Source organism: Schistocerca americana, chromosome 3, assembly GCF_021461395.2.
Source record: "Schistocerca americana isolate TAMUIC-IGC-003095 chromosome 3, iqSchAmer2.1, whole genome shotgun sequence".
NCBI classification, from domain to species: domain Eukaryota; kingdom Metazoa; phylum Arthropoda; class Insecta; order Orthoptera; family Acrididae; genus Schistocerca; species Schistocerca americana.
Genome location: NC_060121.1, coordinates 958,095,908 through 958,113,224, shown reverse-complemented (window position 1 = coordinate 958,113,224; position 17,317 = coordinate 958,095,908).

Sequence of the window (17,317 nt, the reverse complement as noted above, 5' to 3'; positions counted from 1 at the left end):
AAGGAAACAAAAGAAAAATTTGGAGTAGGTATTAAAATCCATGGAGAAGAAATAAAAACTTTGAGGTTCGCCGATGACATTGTAATTCTGTCAGAGACAGCAAAGGACTTGGAAGAGCAGTTGAACGGAATGGACAGTGTCCTGAAAGGAGGGTATAAGATGAACATCAACAAAAGCAAAACGAGGATAATGGAATGTAGTCGAATTAAGTCGGGTGATGCTGAGGGAATTAGATTAGGAAATGAGACACTTAAAGTAGTAAAGGAGTTTTGCTATTTGGGGAGCAAAATAACTGATGATGGTCGAAGTAGAGAGGATATAAAATGTAGACTGGCAATGGCAAGGAAAACATTTCTGAAGAAGAGAAATTTGTTAACATCGAGTATAGATTTAAATGTCAGGAAGTCGTTCCTGCAAGTATTTGTATGAGGCATCAAGGGATCACAAATTTAGCATTGGAGGGCAGCGTGGAAGGTAAAAATCGTAGAGGGAGACCAAGAGATGAATACACTAAGCAGATTCAGAAGGATGTAGGTTGCAGTAGTTACTGGGAGATGAAGGAGCTTGCACAGGATAGATTAGCATGGAGAGCTGCATCAAACCAGTCTCAGGGCTGAAGACCACAACAACAACAATATAAAATAACTTAGGTGTTACGCGAACCAGCAAATGCAGTAATGAGCTATTACTCGTTATTTTTTGTGTCTTCTGGCTCTCTAATAAGAAATGCTTTGTAAAACTTGAGAGTAGCGTCGTCAATTGGCGACTGTAATCAGACGAAATGTATCGGGAAGGGAAGGCTTGCAGCTTGTTTAAAGGAGGCAGACGAAGTCTCCCGCACCCCTTTCTGTAAACGTGCTGCTCATTTACGGTGAAAATAAACAGCGCCAACGAGGCAGGGAAAACTTTTAATTCAAGGTACGGTACATTTGCCAATCACGAAGCCATACAGCAGAATACTTGGATTCGGTCTTCCATTTTGCGAGAAGTCTGGAATAAAAGTGTGGCAAAATAGCTGTCTATCTCGACGAGCTAGTGGTGATACAAATAGGGAATCGGCAGCAAAAGGCGATGCAGAAACGCGCGTTACTAGCTTGAGAGAAAACTAACAATCGAAAAAAGAACACTATAAAGTTTGACGACGAGATATAATCATAAGCCATCACGTCATCTGATATGTTATCAATCAAAGTAGGCCGCAATTAGTGAAAAGCAGTATATTTTGAAGAGTTAAAAAAATCATGAAATGCAGCTTTACGACTGTGTATTTTATTTCGACCGGTTTCTACCTTAATCATCATGGTGACTATTTGAATACGGAAAACATTGGAATTGTAGAAATGCATCATCCTCCCTCATAATAACGAAAACTTGTGGAAGATATTTACGAAAGTACCACACAAAAATGTGTATCAAAACAGTTTTGAAACTTCAAAACCGTGGTATTATAGGATAGTGTGGGCGAAAGATGTTAAAAGTGTATAAAATTTAAACCATCATTTGAAAAAACACGTTGTCGCTACGTCTAATGGGAAGGGATTGAAATGAGTTACATTTCACGCAGAACTAAGTCAATAAATAGTGGAAAACGTGCAAAAAGTACGTACACTCGTATAATAATAGGATCCAAAGTCAAATTTCTTTTCATCGAGAGATATATCTGAAATGAATTTATTTTGAAATGAAACATGAATTTGTGGCAAATACGCATGGTACAAAGATAACCGATAGAAATAATTCGGCAAAGAGCTTTACCAGAACTAAGCATTGAAAGGTATAAAGTTTTTGTTTACTTGGATATTGGGAAGAATGCGAGATGAATCAACTTTGTCAGTCAAATTACATAAGTGCCAGACTATGAACTTAAAGATCACGGCTTCGATCCCCGATTAGTTCTAGGACTTTCAACTGTCAGTAACCACTTCTTTCACTCCCAGTGCTCTCTGTTAATGTGAAAAGTGAACTGCAACGTTTTCCGGAGTCCACGATAAACTGTGCATACCTTCATAACTTGGTAAGTCATCTGAACATTCGGAAAAACATAGCAGGGCTATAGCTATAGCAACGTAAGGCGACGTGGCATTCAAAGCATTCTATCTTCTGTTTTCAAAAACAATATGCACTCACTTCTGTAATGCATATATCAAGAAAAATTTTACAGAAAATAATTACGGTTACAACTAATTTATAAAATACATCTTAAATCATACCGCACCTACTAGATAAAAATAAGAACATATAATAGAAGAGACCTTTGTCGTTCAGCTCTACGGGTGAAGTTGATAACAGTGGATGCAGAACTGAAAGTAAGGTAGAAATATTGGATGATAGCAAATTACTGTTACGTACTGTAATTTCTGAGCTCTATTCCTTGAAACGCTTTGTTCCCCTGCCAAATTTGCTCGACATGAGCCTTGTATCATGTGAAGCACCTGCAAAGTCTAATACTAGTTGCGAAACACCTTTTTTATAATTACAAACCAACTGTTTTTAGTGGAAAAAGTAACTGTTACACTTGTTTTGCTGTTTTTAGTTATGATGCACCAGCTTCCACATAATTTAAAAGAATTTAATATTGATTATAACAACAATTCTACTAGACACTGCGCAATCTCATGTCGCCCAACGGCCGTTAGTGGATCTGGGGGTCACCATGTTTTCCGTCGTGAAAAGAATCTCTGCCTCTGTATTTTTCAGTTACCACAGAAAAGCAAGAGCGGGTCTTTCACGCGTGGCGGGTGTGCATCTCTCTCTCTCTCTCTCTCTCTCTCTCTCTCTCTCTCTCACACACACACACACACACACACACACACGCATTTTTTCTTTTCCTTTTTTTAATTGCGACAGTTCCTCAGAATTTCACTGATTTCGTATGTTGACCGCCTCTGTGTTTTGCGTCTGCATCTTGCTGACTACAGCCATTACACAGAAGCAGTGGAGTCAGGAGCAACATTTGGTTTCCTGTGCGCGCTCATAGAGGTAGGTTTGTAGGCTATCATGAGACTCCTCCGATGATGTGGTCTTGATCGAAACGTTGGGGAACTATACGTTACGCAGACTACGCTATGCGACAACGAATCTGCGGGCTGTCGAGGTCTAGACTAATATCTGCAGCAGACGACGTGTATCACACATGCACGGTATTGGTTGTTAACTGCAACCAGAGGCAAGACTACGAGTCATTAATCGGAAGCTACGACTTACGCGACGCAACATAGGAGTAACAGAGGGCAAGTCGTTTACGCCATACCAAATAAATGTCGGCGCTGAACAAAGAGAACGTCCCAACAATCACATCATTCGAGTTGTTCATAGCCACATTAGCGGTTGTATTTATAAGAAAGTCCACAGTCATGTCATCGTCATCATCACATTCATCACAGTAATTATCCATTTACCATTAACTGTGGAGAAATATCTCCTCCATATTTATCAATTCACTGCAGTCCTCAACTAGATGTATACTAGATGTATCATTTCCCTTATGATCACGATTACATTGTGCACTCTAGTTATAATGGGCCTTCGCTCTACTTTCTTTAAGTACTGTGAACTTGGATTTTCTGTTTTACGAGTGGCTGGTCGCGCCTGCTAGAGTTTGTGAAATTACTGCAGCCTTTAGTGATTGTCGTAGTGTCAGTAGACGTACTCACAGAGATTAATAAAAATTACAATTCGAGAACTGTTTTCCACTTCAGCTGAAATTTTTAAGAAAAGTCAACTGCATGTAAACCTGTTTGACTATTGTTAATCATTTATTGTTTAGGAGCGTTTAGGGGATTTGAGTGGGTCGTTATCACTAGAAACTACATTTAACTCTGCACTTCAATGTTTCCTTGCTGGTCGTTTTGAAAGCTCAGATGTTCCCACTGTGAAAACAGTGCCGCTATTTTCAACGGACCAGGAGCCAGTTCATCTGAAGTGTGTTCATTCTGACAATAAATAATACGTAAAGAGAAGAGTAATACGTAGAAGAGAGTGTTGTAACTGAAGGATGGTGTACCTAGAAACACATGATGTTTCGTGGTCTGTGTTTCAATCTAAGGGACGGATTTTAGGGGCGCATGAAGGAACACAGTCTGCAACCGCCGTGAGCAGTTTCCGGCGTTTTATATAGTTCTTGTTGTTGTGAGACATGAGGTTGTCTTGTTTGTAAACATTACGCGTTTTACATATTAAAGTGCTGTGTATTATATTTAAGCTATTTTGAGGATTTTGTTAATTCTTGATTTACAGAGTTTTACGATGAGTAAAATTCTATACAGTTTTAAAACTAGTTGCACAAGGTATGGACCGTTAAGCTGTGCTTCGTCAATAGTGGACCATCTTGTACCTTGAAACGAAATTTCTTTATCATGCAGCCTGTATCATTTTCGGCGGAACTACGTTTCTTTAATCTCTTCTACGATTATCTCTGCCTCGAAAATGGATATTTGTGATAGCTGCCAAAAACGTCTGTTCGAAAACTTTTTGATAACTGTGGTGTGCGTACTGTAAGACCTTCGGTACACACACCATCAGATTATTTGACTTGTCGCTCTAACGAAGTAGGCGAGTGTCTCGTGGTCTTATCGTGGCGTGTTTATCTTCTGCCGTTAGGTCAGACGATAGAAATGCCACTTGCACGCTTAGAGTAGCAGATTGACGGTGACCAACTTTAAACAGAACTTGATTAATTTTCGCACGCATTTATTAAAATAATAAAATGCATAGATATTACGTAACTTGATTCTGGATGCTGGTTACCACTGAAAATCTGAAGTTCCTTTGGTCTTGGTACGTTAATCTTATTCTCACATATCTCTGATACTTGACAAAGTGTCTATACATTTCTCTTCATGGCTATGTAGAGGAATATGATAATTTTATTAGGCGCAGACTGAAACTTGACTACAGACTAATGCAGATGGAGGTCTGTACACTCGTTATAATACCTCGCGCATTCAGGTATCACTGCGCGAGTGTGAGCCGCGAGGAGAAAAGGTTCTACGTTAGCAGCAATCTCATTGGCTGCGTTACATATTAATACGCGGATCGGCGGAAGCAGAATTTGGTCCGTCTTTATGGCAGCGCCATCTCGTAGAGCGGAGACGGACGAGCGCTGCGCCTGCGCTGTTGTGCTTAGCGGGGCGCGCTCTAGTGGGAAAGTTGTGTACGCGCTGACTACGCGGAACTGTGTACACAGCAATAACACTTTTTGATTTCAGCTACTGGTTACTGGTAGGTAGAAGAGTAACAAGCTAAAAACAGATTATTACCTACAGTGTTGACAAGATTTTCTTGACTGCAGCACTTTTAAATTTGAACAGAATAATTGTTCCTAGGCATATGTAGCCTGGAACAGTTTTTCATATTTTGGGAAAGCCTTGCTTTTCCAGTGTAATTTTTGTTAGTGCAGAAAAAGATTGCAGAACACACAAAGTCAATGCTATCATTTCAAAATGAAATGAGAAAATATGTTTAACTTCTCTTACAGTGCTGGCTAGAGATGAAATTCCCCGCTACTGCGCAGAAAATCTGTCGTCAGTCCACAAGGGACCAATTTCGAAATTAGTTCTTTCAAATTAACTTCAAATACTTAACCAGACGATGTTTGAACAAATGCAAACTCACAAGAAGTTTAGTGTAAATCTTTTTAGCAGTCAAATTAACGAAACGTTTCAAATAAAAATAAAGTTACCTATTACTTTTTGATTGAATTCACTTTTGTCTTGATAACTAAGCAAGTTAATCAGCCACTAATATTGAAATACGACCCACTCTATAAATGCAAACTCGCAAGAAGTTTAGTGTAAATCTCTTTAGCAGTCAAATTAACGAAACGTTTCAAATAAAAATGAAGTTACCTATTATTTTTTGATTGAATTCACTTTTGTCTTGATAACTAAGCAAGTTTCATCAGCCACTAGTATTGAAATACGACCCACTCTGTTACGAAATATTACCACACGAAACTTTACGTCAGAAGAAATATCTATTTAAGTAAACAAATAGCATATCGATAGGATCTATGCTAAAACGATTGTAAGGCACTAGCAATGACTGTAACAGCATTCGCAGTAAAGTGTTGTTCCCAAAAAATAGTCACCATCCTTTCTTTTTAAAATGCCTATCTCTCATGTAACAATACTAATTAGTAAATAAGGAGTTAATATCTTACCTTTTAGACGCAATGCAGTTGAAGTATTGTGTATCGTGCTTTTATGATATCTTTGACTCTCGTATTGTGCAGGCAGAGAAAGCATGGGGTAATGTCTACTTCTTGTAACCAAGTAATTGAGGTGCAACTCTTGCAGTACCATATTTTCTCTGGAAATACACTCCTGGAAATGGAAAAAAGAACACATTGACACCGGTGTGTCAGACCCACCATACTTGCTCCGGACACTGCGAGAGGGCTGTATAAGCAATGATCACACGCACAGCACAGCGGACACACCAGGAACCGCGGTGTTGGCCGTCGAATGGCGCTAGCTGCGCAGCATTTGTGCACCGCCGCCGTCAGTGTCAGCCAGTTTGCCGTGGCATACGGAGCTCCATCGCAGTCTTTAACACTGGTAGCATGCCGCGACAGCGTGAACGTGAACCGTATGTGCAGTTGACGGACTTTGAGCGAGGGCGTATAGTGGGCATGCGGGAGGCCGGGTGGACGTACCGCCGAATTGCTCAACACGTGGGGCGTGAGGTCTCCACAGTACATCGATGTTGTCGCCAGTGGTCGGCGGAAGGTGCACGTGCCCGTCGACCTGGGACCGGACCGCAGCGACGCACGGATGCACGCCAAGACCGTAGGATCCTACGCAGTGCCGTAGGGGACCGCACCGCCACTTCCCAGCAAATTAGGGACACTGTTGCTCCTGGGGTATCGGCGAGGACCATTCGCAACCGTCTCCATGAAGCTGGGCTACGGTCCCGCACACCGTTAGGCCGTCTTCCGCTCACGCCCCAACATCGTACAGCCCGCCTCCAGTGGTGTCGCGACAGGCGTGAATGGAGGGACGAATGGAGACGTGTCGTCTTCAGCGATGAGAGTCGCTTCTGCCTTGGTGCCAATGATGGTCGTATGCGTGTTTGGCGCCGTGCAGGTGAGCGCCACAATCAGGACTGCATACGACCGAGGCACACAGGGCCAACACCCGGCATCATGGTGTGGGGAGCGATCTCCTACACTGGCCGTACACCACTGGTGATCGTCGAGGGGACACTGAATAGTGCACGGTACATCCAAACCGTCATCGAACCCATCGTTCTACCATTCCTAGACCGGCAAGGGAACTTGCTGTTCCAACAGGACAATGCACGTCCGCATGTATCCCGTGCCACCCAACGTGCTCTAGAAGGTGTAAGTCAACTACCCTGGCCAGCAAGATCTCCGGATCTGTCCCCAATTGAGCATGTTTGGGACTGGATGAAGCGTCGTCTCACGCGGTCTGCACGTCCAGCACGAACGCTGGTCCAACTGAGGCGCCAAGTGGAAATGGCATGGCAAGCCGTTCCACAGGACTACATCCAGCATCTCTACGATCGTCTCCATGGGAGAATAGCAGCCTGCATTGCTGCGAAAGGTGGATATACACCGTACTAGTGCCGACATTGTGCGTGCTCTGTTGCCTGTGTCTATGTGCCTGTGGTTCTGTCAGTGTGATCATGTGATGTATCTGACCCCAGGAATGTGTCAATAAAGTTTCCCCTTCCTGGGACAATGAATTCACTGTGTTCTTATTTCAATTTCCAGGAGTGTATTTTGTATGAAGGATTAAAATTTTAGACGATTTGCCAATGAAAAAGGTACTTCTTCCACAAACTGCACTACTTTTAGCCACAAATATGAATTATTTGTGCAGGGCACTATTATGTGAACTTACTCGCCCCCGCCTTTTGGGCTACTGTGTCCATTGCTTCCAGTTGCAATCCTTCCCCCCCCCCCTCCCCCCTCTCCTCTCCCCCGAGAGGAGGCAAAGACAAGGGCAATGGCGAACTGTGTCTACTGTAAAAGGTGTAGTGACTTTTCTATGTCGGTGTTTGAACAACTCCTTTTCCTTTAAAATAAGTTATTCTTTCCTCAGGAAGAGAGCAGACATGATTGTTGGAAGTAACTGTTTCTATGACAATATAATCATGTGATAAACTGATAATCACAAAATACTTATACAGCAGTGTGATGGGACCTCTTTCACTGTATCTAAAACACTGACATTACTGCTTAATTATCAATTTTATTGACAACATAGCCGGAAAAAGTAAATATAACGCCACTCGGTTACAATACATTTGTTTGTTCTCTTGTTTCTCCCAGGAATTTCCAGTTTCTATTCCCCCATTGCTCTCTGAGGAATATTTAATTTTTGAGTAGTTATTTGAATTAAAAGTACATGTCTGTTTTCTCAGTTTTAACTCATCGCGATCAGGCTCATTGTAAATTTCTTTACAAACACACCAGAAACTAATTTTTGGAAATTCTATTTAGTTTATCAATAGCCCTGAAAGCCACATTTATTTATTTTTTAAAGTTTGTTTTTCTGTGCATCCAGTCGTTGTATTGAACTACCAAAAATATGAAAACGTATTCCTCATCCGTATGAACGTGTTCTAGGCGAGAAGAATCCTATAACCAACGAAGGTGGGTCAGATGTGTACCATTAACATGCATTCCTTCGTACTCCCGGTTTAACGATGTGTATCCTAGGGCTTGATCTAATGAGGAATGTTTTGTGATAGGGAAACTTCTGATGTGACTCCTTTTTCAGTTCTGTGTTTCTCACTATCCTGATGAATTCTGATGGAAGCTCTAGCGTAAAGATCTGTGTTATTCACTGCACTCACACAGGTTGAATAAATATCTTGTTTGTCGAGAACTGTTAATACAGATTTTGTTGAAACCGAGTTAAAACTCTTTTCAAAGCTCCATATATCTGCAAAGAAAGTGGTAACTCATATTCAATCCTCCGTTTTGTAATTACGTCACTAATTGAAAACAGTCTGCTTCTAACTCGAGCTTGTTCCTTTCCCTGAGTAAGAGAGATTTTTTTTGTGCTATTCAGATGCTGGTAAAAGTACGGAATATCTTGCACATTACGGAGAGGAGATTGTAAGCCAATAGTTTTTTAAGCCTTCTTTGTATTTTTTCTTATTAAGGAGAACAATTACAACAATGTTACAGTTTTGGGAAATTTCCTTCCTTCCCACATATATCATAAATACGTAAGTAAGTTCTTTTCGTAAGCTTTCCTCAAAATTTAACCGTTTCTACTGCAACATCATCCTCATTGTTCAGCACATTTTTCTTCACATTTTAAACATCAGACCTATCTAGACCTACCTACCGTGGAGACGTCCCAACGACCGTTTGGATCAGCCCTACGAAATATCAATTTAATATCGAATCCAAGAAAAGACTGAAACTGTAAAAGAAATTACGAACCAAACAATAGCAATCACAGGTGGATTGCGTGCATCAATGTAATGGTCAAATCCATAGGAAAGTTTCTCCCACAAAAGTAATTTCGACGCAGTTCAGAATTAACTGACTTTTTGCCATGGAAAAAGAACACAGGATGAGAAAGTCCGGGCACATTTTGGATTATTGGCACTAGAAATCAATTTATTAAAGTAGTCCCAAGATAGCGTGTTTGTTACAAAGGAAGAAAGGAGTCATTGTGTTCGAAATAGCTTCCCAATATAAGGTTACCATTGTCGACATTCTTACTAAGTAACCGATTACAAACACCTACTTCCCGTGGATTTCATGTCACTGATGTTCTGGAAGGTTCGTAAAGGTTCGCTCCAAGAGGCGGGGAGTTCCCCCATTAGATCACCCACGCATGGGAAGAAGCGGGAAAAGCGGTTCAGTTTGGGACGAGTCGTCAGTAATGACGGTCGGGGTGCTGCCACACTGTCGGAACGATTATTGAAGAAATATCTGCCTGATTCAGATTTTGAGGATTTCGGAGAACGGAGAAAGTAATTCCGTAATGTTTGTGGTAGAAGTTTTGTCAATACATTTTCAAGGAATCGGAAGTTATAAGTGAAATGTTGCCGCCATTAACACTATGTGAGTATTTTAACATTAACAACATGACCATTGATATTACCGGATGCTGAATCAATTTGTGTCAGGAAGCCAGTTTAACCTTTCAGAACGTAATTTTCAAGTAAAACTTTAGTTTGTGGCTAAACGGTTGTGCTGTGAATTTGCATTCGAGTTAGATTAGGGAGCATTTACTTGTCTCAAGAATTAATAAACTGTGTTGCCATAGAGTGACATTTATCGTTTCAAAATACTGTTAAATATTGGTCCCTGTGAGCATTGGAAATAGTGCGTAGGTTTGTCACAGGCATGTGGTAGAATTTAACAATCTATATCTGGCTAAGCAGGAATGAATACAGGACAAATGTAAGGTTTTGGAAGCATATTTCATTAGGGAAAAGATGGATACCGCCTACAAGAAAATTAAAGAGGCCTTTGGGGAAAAGAGGAGCAGCTGTATGAATATTGGGTGCTCAGAAACCAGTCCTAAATAAATAATGGAAAGCCGAAAGGTGAAAGGTATGTGTACAGGGTGTATACAGTGGAGATAAACTTGAAGACAATGTTATAGAAAGGGATGTGGATGTAGATGAAGATGATATGATAGATGCGATACTACGAAAATAATTTGACACAGGTCTGAAAGAAGTTGAAACAAGACTTCGGAAGTAGATGATATTCCTTCAGAACCACTGATAGCCCTGGGAGAGCCAACCATGACAACACTTTTCCAACTGGTATGCAAAATGTATGAGACAGGCGAAATACCCTCAGACTTCAAGAAGAATGTAATAATTGCAGTTCCAAAGAAAGCAGTTGCTGACAGGTGTCAAAATTACCGAACCAACAGTTTAATAATTCATGGTTGCAAAACACTAACACAAGTTCTTTACAGAAGAGCAGAAGAACTGGCAGATGCCGACTGGGGGAAGATCAGTTTGGATTTAGGAGAAATGTAGGAACATGCGAGGCAGTACTGAATCTCCGACTTATCTTCGAAGATAGGTTAAGGAAAGACAGACCTACGTAGTATGGAGAGCTGCATCAAACCAGTCCTCGGACTGAAGACACAACAATGACAACAATAAATCTGGATGTAATCGCCAACCCTCCTCTCTCATTTGTCTGAGAGTTACTGAATAACACAGAGACGAATATACCGGCACCGCCGTCATGGAAGAACACCTTTTTTCCCCGCTTCTTTTGATTGGCGTCACTCTGGCCTAGCCAACATAAGAAACAAGAGTCAACCATACGGTTTAGCAGCACCTTTCGGCTTTCCATTATTTATTTAGGACTGGGTTCAGAGCACTTAATATTCATACAGCTGCTCTCTTTTCGCCAAAGGCCTCTTTAATTTTCTTGTAGGCGGTATCTAATATAGATAAATGAAAATTAATGCAGATGAATAGGAAAAAGAATCCTGTAATGTTTGAATACTCCATTAGTAGTGTAGCGCTTGACACAGTCACGTTGATTAAATATTTGGGCGTAACATTGCACAGCGATATGAAGTGGGACAAGCATGTAATGGTAGTTGTGGGGAAGGCGGATAGTCGGCTTCGGTTCATCGGTAGAATGTGTTCATCTGTAAAGGAGACCGCTTATAAAACACTAATACGACCTATTCTTGAGTACTGCTCGAGCGTTTGGGATTCCTATCAGGTCGAATTGAGGGAGGACATAGAAGCAATTCAGAGACGAGCTGCTAGATTTGTTACTGGTAGGTTTGATCATCACGCGAGTGTTACGGAAATGCTTCAGGAACTCGGGTGGGAGTCTCTAGAGGAAAGGAGGGGTTCTTTTCGTGAATCGCTACTGAGGAAATTTAGAGAACCAGCATTTGAGGCTGACTGCAGTACAATTTTACTGGCGCCAACTTACATTTCGCGGAAAGACCACAAAGATAAGATAAGAGAGATTAGGGCTCGTACAGAGGTATATAGGGAGTCATTTTTTCCTCGTTCTGTTTGGGAGTGGAGCAGGGAGAGAAGATGCTAGTTGTGGTACGAGGTACCCTCCGCCACGTACCGTATGGTGGAGCGGAGTATGTATGTAGATGTAGACGAAAACTGCAGGGGAGGTCAGCGTTGTCTGTCCTGTGCGTACTATGTTTTGCAGGGGACGTACGGCGAATAACGAAATAAAACCGATGAAGACACTCTCTGCATCCCCACTGTGGAGATGTATTTAGACGGTGTCAGTTTATTTCTCTTAATCGTAAATATGGACGTGCAGATGTTGCAGATGTTCTGTACTCATTACCTTGAAGTTAGACGTGTACGAGAAACTCAGGAGTCCTGTCGCATGTGAAGAAGATGTACGTGACTTCCTTGATAACGAAAACAACATGTGCTCGCATCCGGTTTTGCGAACAGCCTACCGTCAGTCCGCCAAATCTTCTATGGTAAGTATAATAGCACAGACTTGTATACGCACCCTCGTTCTCTTCCATATTACTCTCATGGATCATTAAGCATTTAGTGATTTTCTTCCAGTTGGTTCTGTCTCTGTATATCTACTAGTTTTTCGAAATCTGGTACGTACTCCTACCATTATTTGCTTTGTAAGTTTTTATGTAATCTTTTCCTGCGGGTAGCTTGCTTTATCAATAGTAGCCCAGAATTGTTGGTTTATGACTTTTTCCACATTGTGAAGGCGGCCTCGACTTTCCCCGTGTGTTTGAGGTCAGTGTATGGATTTTGAATTCAACTGCAGCATCCATGTTACTAGTCTGTATCCCTTCCTCCTTTCCTTAAAAAGTAAAACAAGCCGCTATTAATACAGGTGGTGTAGGTTGCGAGTTCTGTCACTGAAGAATCAATGAGTTTCTGCAGGTTTGCCACAGTTTATCGGAAGAACATTTAATTGAGTACGAAAACAACAGTAATTGTATATATTTTTATATTTCTGCATGTAAACTGTAGTTGTTCAGAAGTAACTGCTTTGTTTGCATGAAAGAGCAGAATTTACGCGATCAACTGATATTCATAAATTATAAAATGAAATTTATATTACGCAAGGACATAAAATACCCAATGGACGAAAACTGATTGATTTATGGCTGTAATTAAGTGCAAAACGAACAACCAAATGAACAAGGAGAAGTCGTCGATTCTCAGTATCTCTCTTACATATTCATTTATGCTTCTTTCCCTGCCAACGATACCAATAGTAACGGTAATCCTATCAATTACTACGTTGTTATCCCCCGCACTGCGTGCGCCAGCAGCCTTCCTAATCCTTGGTCAGTGGTGGAACTGAGTGTTATAAGCGAAGTTTTCTTTTCGCCGGCAAACTTAGAGGTAGATGTATAAGATGGGTGCGGCTATATGTTGAGACACTACCGACAGACGTGGCTAGTAGGGGTTTTGCATTACGCACTTAATGCTCGCTTGAGTTTCTCGTTGCAGGTGGTTCCGATAAAGAGCAACTGCACTCGACTTTCTTCACGCTTGTTTGAATGGCCCGACCTTCTACTCCAGTTCACCGATAGATGGTCACAATCAGTAGACCGCGGCAACAGCATAGTATGTGAATGTGAGGGGAACGAGAGTGTGAAAGCGAACCTTGATTCGAAAGAAAATGTCATGAGTGCGAAATGCGGTGGTTGTGGCAGTGTTTGGAAGAAATTTTCGTTGGTGACTGATAACAATGGAAATCGTGTGGGCTCTGCTTCCCTGTCATACAGCTACACCACCAAACATCAGAATGCACATTTCTACTGGACACGATAAAGTTAAGATTTCTGAAACGTTATCAGTTTCAGTAAAAGTTACGGCAACTAATAAAATTTAAATTAAAAAGTTAAGAGAATACACAAAAACCTCAAAAAATTATGAAAAGTAATACATACTGCCCCTTTACGTTTAATATAAATAGTAATAGCTTGATCCAAGTGTCGTCGCGTCTCGGAGTCATTAAATAAATGAAATGAACAAGTAATAGCAGCTATCCCTTCTAGATCAGCATACTTTCATTATTGCTCGGTATAAGCCTCTTCTGCTTGGCTCATGCTTTCCAGGTCTACGCATCCCACATCCGCGCTTCAAAATAGCTAGTGAAGCTGTAATTACTTATTATACAAAATATGAAAACCAGTCCGTCTTTAATTAGCCTAACATTGTTAAGAAATAGAATTAGCTATTTATTTTTTATCATTTTTATTTTTATTTTTGTAATCACGTACGGACATAGTTTCATCCATTAATCTATTTTACGAGGCCTTTGACCTGCAGCAGTTTCATAGCAGCGTACTAATTCACGCTTCATGAAACCTCTAGCGCGAGTCGCGTGGTTTGCGGTGCGAGGTGTGACCAAGTGCGGCGACCAGAACGGGCAGTGGTATGAAGGCAGGGGTCGATGACCGATGTGTCGATATTGCGAATTTTTCGGAGTAAATTAATTGAGGCTTAGACTCTACTATTTGATATTATGATTTTGATATTTCTCTGCATTGTCTGTGTAGCCGACTTGTATATAAATTTGATATTTTATCATTTTTAGATGTAGTATGTTTCTATTTTATTTACTTATCGGTCACCCCAGACACGACGTCGCCTGGGTCAAAATATTACTACCTGTATTCAACTTAAAGGGGCAATACATACTACGTTTTTTTCTTTTTAAATGTTTTTTGCGTCTTTTTTAAAAATTTTTGGTTTTTTTGTTTTATTTCAAACTCTTTAAACTTCATAATTTACTAGCAGACACGGTACGATCAGCACACTATCCACACATTCACAGAAATACTTTACGGGACGAAGCACGAAGTTTTTAATTTATGCGATTAACGTGTTCCTTTTTTTTAAATTTGCACACATATTCATTGCCTATGTTTCAGTATTTAAGTGGCTAATTTAAGTAACACAAACAATAAGCAGTGGCGGTAATTCCAAATCAAGTCGGGAGAAAGTGTGCTGCCTTTGTGCTCTCTTGCAACAGACTACATGAACTACTAGGGCAAAATCATTTGACTTTATACTGAATTTTAGACCTCAAAAAAAACTACAAAAAAGCCGGTGAGAGCACATGTTTACCTTTACAGTTAAGTCACAATCGCCATTTTTATGCTTTGTAGGTGCTGAAACGGGCGACTTGAAAGCAAAAAATAGTAATGGTTGGTCAACTGTTCAAATGGCTCTGAGCACTATGGGACCCAACTGCTGTGGTCATCAGTCCCCTAGAACTTAGAACTAATTAAACCTATCTAACCTAAGGACATCACACACATCCATTCCCGAGGCAGGACTCGAACCTGCGACCGTAGCAGCAGCGCGGCTCCGAACTGGAACGCCTAGAACCGCACGACCACCGCGGCCGGCGGTTGGTCAACTGTAAAAGATAAACATATCTTCTCTGTGGTTTTTATTTAGATCCATTTGAGCTATGCTGTCTGGTACTATGTAGCTTGATGCAGCACTTATGTATTACGTAGCATATATAAAAGAAAAAAAAACTGAATTAAAATCGGACCTTTCATTTGTGATGTACGCTGCCACAAACAGGTAGGAAGATACACGTGTTTAACTTATGTCACCCCCCCCCCCCTGCCCTGAGAGGTAGAGATGTGTGTCGAGACCTTTGTCCATGTACATTAAAATCAGATGGAGGATTTCGTGCTTTGCGTCAGGAGGTTGTACACGTCTGTTCAAAACTAGAACATGTGGACTTTCCAACATTTTGGCCATCATAAGACAGTGGAATGTAACAAACAACGACAAGCTCACGAAATAAAGGCAGTTATGATCCCCAGCATTGTCCAGGCTCTGACTGTGAATGAATGAGCATGTACAGCGGATACGGGGAAAGGTGGCTCCACTGTGAGACTGCGCAATTTATCGCGATTAGGAGCTGATTCATACGGTATTGGTAACAACTTACTTTTGTAAGAAGAAAAAGTATGGAGAATTTTATTAAGAACTACATTGAGAAAACATTAATAAACTTAGGAGTAAATCCCGAGCACCTTAATAAGATTTCACTTGTCACTGACCGAGACGCTAATATATGCAGGACATTCCAATCGTTTAAGCATTATGCATGCATCAGACACGCTTTGAAAGCAGTCCTGAAACCCATTTTCATTTACTGGTATTTGAAACGTGAAGTTGCAGTAGTTTATTCCACAACTTACGCTGACAAAGATACTCTCTGTTTCATGAAGAAAACTGATGACTTGAATTCCGTGCAGAAAAGCTTGAAACAAGCAACAGAGACTAAGTGGAACAGCTTGATTAGAATGGTACAGTCTGCAGTTAGGCAGTACGATAAAATCATGAAAATACTTGCCGAGAAGTGCATCTCTGAAAAATGTACCGGTTGAGCCAACGACACCCCAAAAAAATTTGTGAGTTTTTGGCGTCGTTCAAAGATGCACCGGAAGTGCTCGAAGCGGGGAACTATCCTAAAATTCAGTTTGTTTTGTTATGGGTGCATAAATTGAAAACTCAATGTAACTCAGGGTCTGAAGATACAGAAGTACATCTACATTACTGTAGGCCCAGTTTTCTTGATTAATACACACTGCGTGTGCAGGAAATGAAAATTATACGTACCTGCAAAATGAGACTTTCTGTGTCACTAGCATTTTGGCAGTAAGAGCAGCTGTCATATTATCGTCTATTAATTGTAGATACTACGAGCGGTTGAAAGAGCGTTATCTCCGTCTAGTAGAGGAGAAAGTCGAAACTCAGATGTTGTGTAGAGAATAGTAACATTTCTGTGGCCGACTTAATTATTAAAAATAATGTGCCTTTCTCATAGGGATGACACGTTAAATAATGTGTGTCAAATCTGTGATTAACTACCAGTTCCAGGTAAGCTAGAAAAAAATTGTTACTTCACAGCGATCTCTTACACTGGTTTTGTAATGCTTGTAACTACTTATTTATTTAGGATCCCCAAGAGAATGTCAGCCAAAAATACCGTGTGGTTATAATTAAAGTGCAGTACCTCACGGAGGTCCATGTTGGCTGTAATCTTCGTATGGCAGCGAAACTTGTTAGATATGGTAATGCGTTAATGTGGAACCGATTCAGACTGGAAAACACAAAAACATATTGGTTCACGTTGTGGCCACCAGGTGGGAACCTGTCGCTATACACTGGTCGTATGACGGTGTGGCATAGCGCTGTCATTTGACAAGCCACAGCGTGAGAGAACAGAATGGGTGTCGAGAACAGAGACCGTGCAGCAATTACAGCGTTCGTTGAGAATGGAGGAGTGAATGGTCTAGGAGAAGCTCGATATCATTAAATGGTTTGAAGTACAGTACATGAAAATAAAATT